Here is an 11,075-nt window from a genome sequence, read left to right as displayed (position 1 = left end):
CCCAGAGCAGACAACCTGGTCCGCCTCCCCCCTCGTGCCAAGAACACCAGCCGCAGGACGACCAACAATGACTCATCTGAGAACCACAAAATGAGAGCACAGATCACCAGGAAAATAGAAGAGGGCAATACCACAGGTGCCATCAGAATCATGACCAGCGATGACACTATTGCCCCCAGGAACGCCACGACAGCAGAGGCTCTTCAAGACAAACACCCACCCAGAGCCCCCGACAGCAGCAGGGATCCCCAGGAAAACAATGCTGGCATAGAACCCTTGACTGTTCGAGAATCTGAGGTGTACAAAGCAGCCATGTCTTTCCCAACAGGTTCAGCAGGGGGCTTTACAGGCCTAAGACCCCAGCACATCAAACAAATGCTGAACCCGGTGCTTGGAGATGCTGCAAAGGACCTTCTAGTGGAACTTACCAGATTCTCCAACATGTGTTTGGCTGGCGGCATCCCTGAGGACATCAGGCCTGTCTTTTATGGAGCAGCACTCTGTGCTCTAAAGAAGAAGGATAGGGGTATCAGGCCCATTGCCGTTGGCAACACCCTCCGACGCCTTGTAGCTAAGGCTGCAGTGAGATCTATCAGCCAGGAAGCAGCCACCTTGCTGAAACCTTATCAGCTCGGGTTTGGGATTCCCCTAGGTTGTGAAGCTGCAGCACATGCAGCGCGGCCTTACATTGTTGATCTCCCGGACCAGAAGGCACTAGTAAAGCTTGACTTCAAAAATGCCTTCAATCAAATCAGACGAGACGCTGTCCTCAGGGCTGTACACAACCATTTCCGTCCCCTTTACCCATTCATCCGATCGTGCTACAGTGGGGACTCTAAGCTTCTTTTTGGGGAGCATGAAATAAACTCCTGTGAAGGTGTCCAACAAGGTGACCCCTTAGCCCCCCTCCTTTTCTGCCTAGCTATCAAAGAGGTCACTGATAGTCTGACAAGCGAGCTAAACATCTGGTACCTGGATGATGGCACTCTAGCTGGAACTCCGGAAACCATTTTGGAGGATATAAGGAAAATCCAGGAGCAAGGAGCAGCCTTAGGCCTCATTCTCAATGCATCCAAATGTGAAATAATCTCTCGCAACCCAGACATCACTGGGCAAATGCAAAATGTTCTTCCAGACATTCTCGTTGTCGAGCCACCGGACTGCACTCTCCTGGGTGCCCCCATTGGCCCAAGAGCAATCGAGGAGGTCCTGGTTGCAAAAATCCTTGGTTGCAAAAATCCTGGTTGCAAAAATTTTCCTGGTTGCAAAAATCACTGACCTAAAGAGAATGCAGGACAGGATTGACAAGATTGATGCCCATGATGCTCTCTTTCTCCTTACAAGATGCCTGTCTCTCCCTAAGTTGACCTACTTTCTGAGATGTTCTCCATCCTACAGCAGCCCTAAGATAAATGTGTATGACACCCTTCTGAGGTCCATGCTGGTGAAAGTCCTGAACCTGCCATTGGACGACTCTCAGTGGGAGCAAGCAACCCTTCCTGTAAGACTCGGCGGCCTTGGTGTCCGCACAGCCTCCCAAATTGCTCTACCAGCCTTCCTTTCCTCCTCTCATGCATCGCACGACCTCATCAGAGATATTTTACCTGCAACCCTGAGAGATTCAGCAGGAATACACGATCCTGTTTCACTGAATGTTCAAATCAGTGGGATGTTCTTGCAGCCCCAGCAACCATTATAGAGCCAACAAAACAACACAAACAGTCCGGCTGGGACCACCCTCTAGTGGAAAAAGTAGCTGATGCCATGCTCAGCGTCGCAACATCAGACAAGGAGAAAGCCCGCCTCAGAGCAGTGCGTGCCCCCCATGCAGGAGACTTCCTCCTGGCAGTACCCATGTCAGCAATGGGCATGCGCCTAGATCCAGAATCCCTTCGTGTAGCAGTGGCCCTCCGCCTTGGTGCCCCAATTCATACTGAATACAAGTGTATTTGCAACAGGGTGGAAGCAGACCAATACGGACTGCATGGGTTGCATTGCGGAAGCACAAAGGGCTGGCATGCAAGACACAACGAGGTCAATGACATCATCAAGAGAAGCCTCGTCTCAGCTGGGTGCCCAGCGGAGAGAGAACCTCGCATCCTAGGGGTCCAAAACCCGGATTTCCCCGCACTTCGCCCTGATGGCATCACCATATACTCATGGAAGGAGGGTAGACAGTTGGTGTGGGACTACACATGAGTATCCACCCTGGCTGACACCTATGTACACTTGGGAGCTGATCAAGCAGGTGGGGTGGCCAACCACAGGGAAACAGCAAAATCACTCAAGTACAGGCGACTGGAAGGTCAATACCTCTTTGTTCCCATAGCGTCTGAGACGCATGACCCCTGGGGCAAGAGTGCCTTGGGATTTCTCAAGGAATTGGGTTCCAAGCTCATTGACATCACCAGAGACCCAAGGGCTTCCAGTTTTTTATTTCAGCGTCTCAGTGTGGCGATCCAGAGGGGAAATGCTTGCTGCGTCCTCGGTTCCTGTCCAGAAGCGGAGGAGCTTCAAGAGATCCATAACCTTTAGGCATTTGTCTTGTATGTTTTGTAACCTTTAAATATACAATAAAGGAAAAAAAAAAAGGGAAGGGGGTGGTAGGAGAAAAGCACACAGAAACTGTATTGGAGGGGACCTACATTCCCTCCAATGCGTTATGTGTGGTTTCCTCCGAGGCTATGGGTCCCCCTTCTTCCAACCAGAGGTGGTACTCCCTTCCTTATGAATTTTTATTTTATTTATATATATATAGTTGTGGAGCAGTAATATAGTGCGAGGAGGAGAGCTCTGTCCAGAAGACTTAAGAGCCATCAGTGATAGGGGGAAGGGAAATGGTTTTAAAATTTAGGAATACTGGAAGTAGGGCTGTGAAGGTGGTGGTGGTGAAGGTGGTGGTGAAGATGCTGGTGAAGGTGATGGTGAAGGTGGTGGTGAAGATGGTGGTGAAGATGGTGGTGAAGTTGGTGGTGAAGGTGGTGGTGAAGGTGGTGGTGAAGGTGGTGGTGAAGGTGGTGGTGAAGATGGTGGTGAAGATGGTGGTGAAGATGGTGGTGAAGATGGTGGTGAAGGTGGTGGTGAAGGTAGTGGTGAAGGTGGTGGTGAAGGTGGTGGTGAAGATGGTGGTGAAGATGGTGGTGAAGGTGGTGGTGAAGGTGGTGGTGAAGATGGTGGTGAAGAGGGTGGTGAAGGTGATGGTGAAGATGCTGATGAAGGTGGTGGTGAAGATGGTGGTGAAGGTGGTAGTGAAGGTGGTGGTGAAGATGGTGGTGAAGGTGGTGGTGAAGATGGTGGTGCAGAGGGTGGTGCAGATTTTGGGGAGATGGGAATGGTGGGGAGGACGAGGGGACAGTGGAGTGGGGAATGGTTGGGTGGCTGAGGAGATGGGTGAGGGGGAAATGGTGGGGAGGACTGGGAAGGTTGCTGTGGGTCAGCAACGCACATGCGTTTCTGAGCCACAGCAACGCGTGGCTGGGTACTGCTAGTACATAAATAAATAAACAAATAAATAAATAAATCTATATAAATAAAAATGGAAATGTTCGTTTGTTCGAAATCGCTAATCTCCGAAAGTTCTTCACTGATTGGTTTGAAATTTTTACATAACGTTCCATTCGCATCCGAGCAGGTTTTTTATATACAAACTGTATAGGTGTCACGTCTGTGACGGGGAAAAACATGCTTTTTTGAAAGACTGTGTTTTTCATGTGTTTTTTATGTGAAGGAAATCTTTGGAACCTCTTTACCGATTCCATTGAAATTTTGACACAACGTTGCATTCGAAGAGGCGAGTGTTTTTATATACATACTATATACATGCCTCACATGTGAAAGGAAAAACATTATGAGAAGGATTAAGACTGAGGAGGACAGCTTGAGGCTTCATGAAGACCTGGACAAGCTGCAGGAATGATCGTGTGCGTGCACTTACCTAGTTGTACTCACCTAGTTGTGCTTGCGGGGGTTGAGGTCTGGCTCTTTGGTCCCGCCTCTCAACCGTCAATCAACAGGTGTACAGGTTCCTGAGCCTATTGGGCTCTATCATATCTACACTTGAAACTGTGTATGGAGTCAGCCTCCACCACATTACTTCCTAATGCATTCCATTTGTCAACCACTCTGACACTAAAAAAGTTCTTTCTAATATCTCTGTGGCTCATTTCGGCACTCAGTTTCCACCTGTGTTCCCTAGTGCGTGTGCCCCTTGTGTTAAATAGCCTGTTTTTATCTACCCAGTCGATTCCCTTGAGAATCTTGAATGTGGTGATCATGTGCCCCCTAACTCTTTTGTTTTCCAACGAAGTGAGGTTTAATTCCCGTAGTCTCTCCTCGTAGCTCATACCTCTCAGCTCGGGTACTAGTCTGGTGGCAAACCTTTGAACCTTTTCCAGTTTAGTCTTATGCTTGACTAGATATGGACTCCATGCTGGAGCCGCATACTCCAGGATTGGTCTGACATATATGGTATATAATGTTCTGAAAGATTCCTTACACAAGTTTCTAAAGGCCGTTCTTATGTTACCCAACCTGGCATATGCCGCTGATGTTATCCTCTTGATATGAGCTTCAGGGGACAGGTCTGGCGTGATATCAACCCCCCAGGTCTTTCTCTTTCTCTGACTCTTGAAGTATTTCATCTCCCAAATGATACTTTGTATCTGGTCTCCTGCTTCCTACCCCTATCTTCATTACTTTACATTTTCTTGGGTTAAACTCTAACAGCCATTTGTTCGACCATTCCTGCAGCTTGTCCAGGTCTTCTTGAAGCCTCAAGCTGTCCTCCTCTGTCTTAATCCTTCTCATAATTTTGGCGTCGTCAGCAAACATTGAGTGGAATGAGTCTATACCCTCTGGGAGATCATTTACGTATATCAGAAACAGGATAGGTCCAAGCACAGAGCCCTGTGGGACTCCACTGGTGACTTCACGCCATTCTGAGGTCTCTCCCCCTCACTGTAACTCTCTGCTTCCTATTGCTTAGGTACTCCCTTATCCACTGGAGCGCCCTACCAGTTACTCCTGCCTGTTTTTCCAGCTTATGCATCAACCTTTTATGGGGTACTGTGTCAAAGGCTTTCCGACAGTCCAAAAAAATGCAGTCCGCCCATCCTTCTCTTTCTTGCTTAATCTTTGTCACCTGATCGTAGAATTCTATCAAGCCTGTAAGGCAAGATTTATCCTTCCTGAACCCATGTTGATGGGTGGTCACGAAGTCTCTTCTCTCCAGATGTGTTACTAGGTTTTTTCTCACGATCTTCTCCATCACCTTGCATGGTATACAAGTTAAGGACACTGGCCTGTAGTTCAGTGCCTCTTGTCTGTCACCGTTTTTGTATATTGGTACTACATTAGCAGTCTTCCATATTTCTGGTAAGTCACCCGTTTCCAGTGACCTACTATACACTATGGAGAGTGGCAAGCAAAGTGCTCCTGCACACTCTTTCATTACCCATGGTGAGATTCCGTTCGGCCCACGGCCAACGGCCATACCACGTTGAGAACACCGCTTCTCGTCCGATCAGCGAAGTTAAGCAACGTTGGGTTTGGTTAGTACTTGGATGGGTGACCGCCTGGGAACACCAAATGCTGTTGGCAATAATGTTTGGATACCTGATCAACCAGGCTATGACTCATACGTCAGGCTGCGAGCAGCCGCGTCCAACAGCCTGGTTGATCAGTCCAGCAACCAGGAGGCCTGGTCGACGACCGGGCCGCGGGGACACTAAGCCCCGGAAGCACCTCAAGGTAACCTCAAGGTAACCAACAGTTTTTCTCACATCCAGCTCCAATAGGTGCTTCTTGACCTCACCTCTTATAATTTCGAACCTTTGCAAGGTCACCTCGTTTGCTGCCACCTCTCCTAGCGCCGTGACTTCTCCCTGTTCTATTGTAAAACCTCCTGGAACCTTTTGTTGAGTTCTTCACACACGTCTTTGTCATTCTCTGTGTACCTGTCCTCGCCCACCCTAAGTTTCATCACCTGTTCCTTCACTGTTGTCTTCCTCCTGATGTGACTGTGTAGTAGCTTTGGTTCGGTCTTGGCTTTATTAGCTATATCATTTTCATACCTTTTCTCAGCTGCTCTTCTCACACTAACATACTCGTTCCTGGTTCTCTGGTATCTCTCTCTACTTTCTGGTGTTCTGTTATTACGGAAGTTCCTCCATGCTCTTTTGTTCAGCTCCTTTGCTTTCATACATTCCGTATTAAACCAAGGATTCTTCCTTTGCTTCTCTGTTTTTTACTGTCGGGCTGGGACAAACCTGTTTACAGCCTCCTGACATTTGTGGGTGACATAGTCCATCATGTCTTGTACGGACTTGGTTCCGAGTTCTGTGTCCCAATGTATATCTCATAGGAATTTATTCATCTCCTTATAGTTTCCCTTTCGGTACGCCAGCCCTTTGTTTCCCAGTTCTTTTTTGGGGGTGATAATTCCTAGCTCAACCAGGTACTCAAAGCTCAATACACTATGATCACTCATTCCCAAGGGGGCTTCCAACTTAACTTCCCTTATATCCGACTCATTTAGGGTAAATATCAGATCAAGCAAGGCTGGTTCATCCCCTCCTCTCATTCTTGTCGGTCCCGTGACGTGTTGACTTAGAAAGTTTCTTGTTGCCACATCCAGCAGCTTAGCTCTCCATGTATTCGGGCCATCATGTGAGTCTCTGTTCCCGCAATCCCATGCTTGAAGTCGCTCATGATTAGTAGGCTGGATCCGTTCCTGCTAGCCACAGAAGCTGCTCTCTCTATTATATTGATGGTGGCCAAGTTGTTCCTATCATATTCCTGTCTGGGTCTTCTGTCATTCGGTGGGGGGTTATATATGACTACGACTATAATTTTCTGTCCTCCAGTTGCTATGGTGCCTGATATGTAGTCACTGAAACCTTCACAGTTCTGAATTACCATCTCTTCGAAACTCCAACCTTCTCTTATTAGCAAAGCTACACCACCTCCTCCAATCCCTTCTCTCTCTTTCCTCACTACATAGTAGCCCTGTGGAAACACTGCGTTTGTTATGGTTTTCGTTAGCTTTGTTTCTGTGAGTGCTATTATATCTGGGTTTTCTTCTAGTGTCCATTTTCCGAGTTCACTTGTTTTATTTGCAATCCCATCTATGTTAGTGTACATTGCCTTGAAGCTCACTTTCTTCTGTTCATATTCATGTCCCTTTCTTGGCGAGCATTCTGCTGGTGTGGGAAGCTGTTCCGTGGGTGAGAAGATCTGTGAGGTGGTTTGCAGGGTCTCAGAGGATTTTGGGGTGGGGGGTGGGGGTTTAAGGGAAGGGGAGACAGGTAGGGTGTGGGTTAAGGAGATAGGGGGGACATGGAGGATATGGGGTGTGGGGGAGGAGGGATAGGGAGGGTATGGGATGAAGGGGGAGGGAAGACAGGGGGGGGGAAAGGTGGAAGGGGAACATGACGGGAATGCGGAGGGGGTGACAGGGTCAGAATGAGGTGGGGGGGGAGGATTGGGTGGGGGCAGGTAGGGTGAGGGGAAGGGAGGGTTTCTATGCAGAGGGGGGTGGTGGTGTTGCCCTCCCCTCTGGTGTTGCTGGGTTGCTGGTCTTGGGTTCCCCTCTTGTCTCTGGGACTGTTGTGTTGGGGCTGCGATTTCCTGGTTTGCTCCTCTCTCCCTGCGCTACCTCCTTGCCTCTGCTGCCCTGGATCTCTCCTCCTTCGTCCTGCCCCATTGCAGGAATACTTTTTTGTATCCCTCCACATGCTGCAGACGACTCTTCCTTTCGAGAATATCCTCCTTCGTGGTTTCGTTTGTAAACACCACCTTTACAAGTCAGTTTCTGTCCTTGTTGTACCAGCCCAACCTGAAAACCTTCTCAATGTTTTATTCAGCCCCTTCCATCTGTAACCCCTTCAGTAGCCCATGTACTGCCTCTCTATCCTTACTATTCCATTCTTGCCTGTTGGATCCTTCCTGTTCTTTGATGCCTACAACTACCACTGATATTTTTCTCTCCAGCAGCTGAGTGGTGCACCTTGCTGCTTCCTGTGAGGTAGCAGCTTGCATGGCTACCTCCCTCACTGTGGTCATTGCTTCTCAGCTCTTTTACAGTATGTCTGCAAATGTTTCAGATACAGAGGCATTTCCTTCCAATGTAACATTCCCACCTTCCCTTTGGATGATAATCTGATGCTCGGTCTCTTTATTTTTCTCTGTGAGGTATTTGATCTCCTCCCTAGCTGATGTCAGCTCACTTTGCAGATTGTTAATTGTAATCTTCATTTCATGCATCTCCCTCCTGAATTCCTCCAGAACTTGGGTTAACATTTCCTTCGTTTGGTCACTCTGGCTGTTTCCTGTGTCCCTGTTGTGTCCTCCTGCCATTTTGCCCCTTGTCAAGAGAGAGAGCAAGAGAGAGAGAGAGAGCAAGAGAGCAAGAGAGAGAGAGAGAGCGAGCAAGAGAGAGAGAGAGAGCAAGAGAGCAAGAGAGAGAGAGCGAGCAAGATAGCAAGAGAGAGAGCACGAGAGCAAGAGAGAGAGAGCAAGAGGGAGAGCACGAGAGCAAGAGAGAGAGAGAGCAAGAGAGAGAGAGAGAGCAAGAGAGAGAGAGAGAGCAAGAGAGAGAGCAAGAGAGAGCAAGAGAGAGAGAGCAAGAGAGAGAAAGAGAGAGAGAGAGAGAGAGAGAGAGAGAGAGAGAGAGAGAGAGAGAGAGAGAGAGAGAGAGAGAGAGAGAGAGAGAGAGAGAGAGAGAGAGAGAGAGAGAGAGAGAGAGAGAGAGAGAGAGAGAGAGAGAGAGAGAGAGAGAGAGAGAGAGAGAGAGAGAGAGAGAGAGAGAGAGAGAGAGAACGTGTGTGTGCGTGTGTGCGCGTGGGATGTGGGTTAAGAGGAGGTGTGGTGTTGTCTGCAGATTACAGCAGGTAAGAGAGGGAGTAAGGGAAGGGGTAAGAGAGGGGGTGGATTATGAGTGAGGATTTTATCCCCTTTCCACGAAAGGTGTTAATCCCATCTAGCCTGACTGGAAGTATGTGTGAGTGTGTGCGTGTGTTTGTTTTTGCGTGTGCATGCGTGTGTGCTTGCAAACGTACGTGTGCTTGCGTGTGTGTGTTACGGGGGTCCCGTAATATGTCAACCGCTACCCAAATTGAGCCACTTTGATATTTTAAATGTATCTGATATACTGAACAAGAATTTGATAATATTTTACCTCGCACTGTACACCTGATTAATTAACCAGAGAGGGGTACATACCAGTCTTCCTTTCCGCTCACACAACTAGATGAGTAATGATGATGTATGGTTGATGGTGCTCCGTCGTCGCCTTCCACTTGGTGATTCACTAATTGCTAGTAGATTGATGAATTTTGTTCTTCTCTATCTACACAAAGCTCTGGAGTCAGTCACTGTATCGTTGTGCCACAATTCACTAATTTACTTTACCACTGATCACAGTCACCTCCCAAAAAACACAATCAGGTAGTTCCATGGCGGGTCGTCCCACCTGGCCGTCAGGTCAGGTCGCTCCACGCCGTCCTCCACACTTATATGCACTGGTGATGCCACTAGCTCCACTTTGGTTTCTTCGCACTATCGCTAGCGATATGACTATGGTATGTTGCACCCTGCTAGCTACACACTGCGAGAGGCCAAATACTATGATCTAGCCTCTATACTCCTTCAATGTCCCGAGAAATTGACGAATTTCCGCGGACCTCACTAATCGTGTGTCTCCCCTACCGTCGTCGGCCAAATACTGTGTGTGTGTACTCACCTATTTGTGCTTGCGGGGGTTGAGCTTTTGCTCTTTGGTCCCTGTGTGTGTGTGTGTGTGTGTGTGTGTGTGTGTGTGTGTGTGTGTGTGTGTGTGTGTGTGTGTGTGTGTGTGTGTGTGTGTGTGTGTGTGTGTGTGTGTGTGTGTGTGTGTGTGTGTGTGTGTGCGTGCGAGAGTGCGTGCGCGTGTGTGTGTACTCACCTCACCTAATTGTGCTTGCGGGGGTTGAGCTTTGGCTCTTTGGTCCCACCTCTCAACTGTCAATCAACTGGTGTACAGATTCCTGAGCCTACTGGGTTCTGTCATATCTACAATTGAAACTGTGTATGGAGTTAGCCTCCACCACATCACTTCCTAGTGCAATCCATTTACTAACTACTCTGACACTGAAAAAGTTCTTTCTAATGTCTCTGTGGCTCATTTGGGTATTCAGCTTCCACCTGTGTCCCCTTGTTTGCATCCCTCCAGTGTTGAATAGTTCATCTTTGTTTACCTGGTCGATTCCCCTGAGGATTTTGTAGGTAGTGATCATGTCCCCCCTTACTCTTCTGTCTTCCAGTGTCGTAAGGCGCATTTCACGCAGCCTTTCCTTATAACTCGTGTCTCTTAGTTCTGGGACTAGTCTAGTAGCATACCTTTGGACTTTTTCCAGCTTTGTCTTGTGCTTGACAAGGTGCGGGCTCCATGCTGGGGCCGCATACTCCAGGATTGGTCTTACATATGTGGTGTACAAGATTCTGAATGATTCCTTACTCAGGTTCCTGAACGCCGTTCTGATGTTAGCCAGCCTCGCATATGCCACAGACGTTATTCCCTTTATGTGGACTTCAGGAGACAGGTTTGGTGTGATATCAACTCCTAGATCTTTCTCTCTGTCTGTTTCATTTAGTACTTCATCTCCTATTCTGTATCCTGTGTCTGGCCTCCTGTTTCCACTGCCTAGTTTCATTACTTTGCATTTACTCGGGTTGAACTTCAACAGCCATTTGTTGGACCATTCACTCAGTCTATCTAGGTCATCTTGTAGCCTCCTACTATCATCCTTTGTTTCAATCCACCTCATAATTTTTGCATCGTCGGCAAACATTGAGAGGAACGAATCTATACCCTCTGGGAGATCATTTACATATACCAGAAACAGTATTGCTCCAAGGACTGACCCCTGCGGGACTCCACTTGTAACGTCCCGCCAATCTGAGACCTCACCCCTCACACAGACTCGTTGTCTCCTGTTGCTTAGGTACTCCTCTATCCACCGGAGTACCTTCCCTTTCACTCCAGCCTGCATCTCCAACTTTCGCACTAGCCTCTTGTGTGGCACTGTATCAAAGGCTTT

The 11,075-nt window shown here is 48.2% G+C and overlaps 1 non-coding gene across 1 annotated transcript; it reads left to right on the top strand.

The window, feature by feature from the left end:
* The first annotated feature begins 5,479 nt into the window (after positions 1 to 5,479).
* Positions 5,480 to 5,598, top strand: LOC138353447 (5S ribosomal RNA). Its single transcript, XR_011223150.1, has one exon. It is a non-coding gene; the product is annotated as a 5S ribosomal RNA (ribosomal RNA).
* The last annotated feature ends 5,477 nt before the right edge of the window (positions 5,599 to 11,075 follow it).

Source organism: Procambarus clarkii, chromosome 57 (genome assembly GCF_040958095.1).
Source record: "Procambarus clarkii isolate CNS0578487 chromosome 57, FALCON_Pclarkii_2.0, whole genome shotgun sequence".
Classification (NCBI taxonomy): domain Eukaryota; kingdom Metazoa; phylum Arthropoda; class Malacostraca; order Decapoda; family Cambaridae; genus Procambarus; species Procambarus clarkii.
The sequence above is the reverse complement of the archived record's forward strand: the minus strand, read 5'-3'. Positions and strand labels throughout refer to the sequence as shown.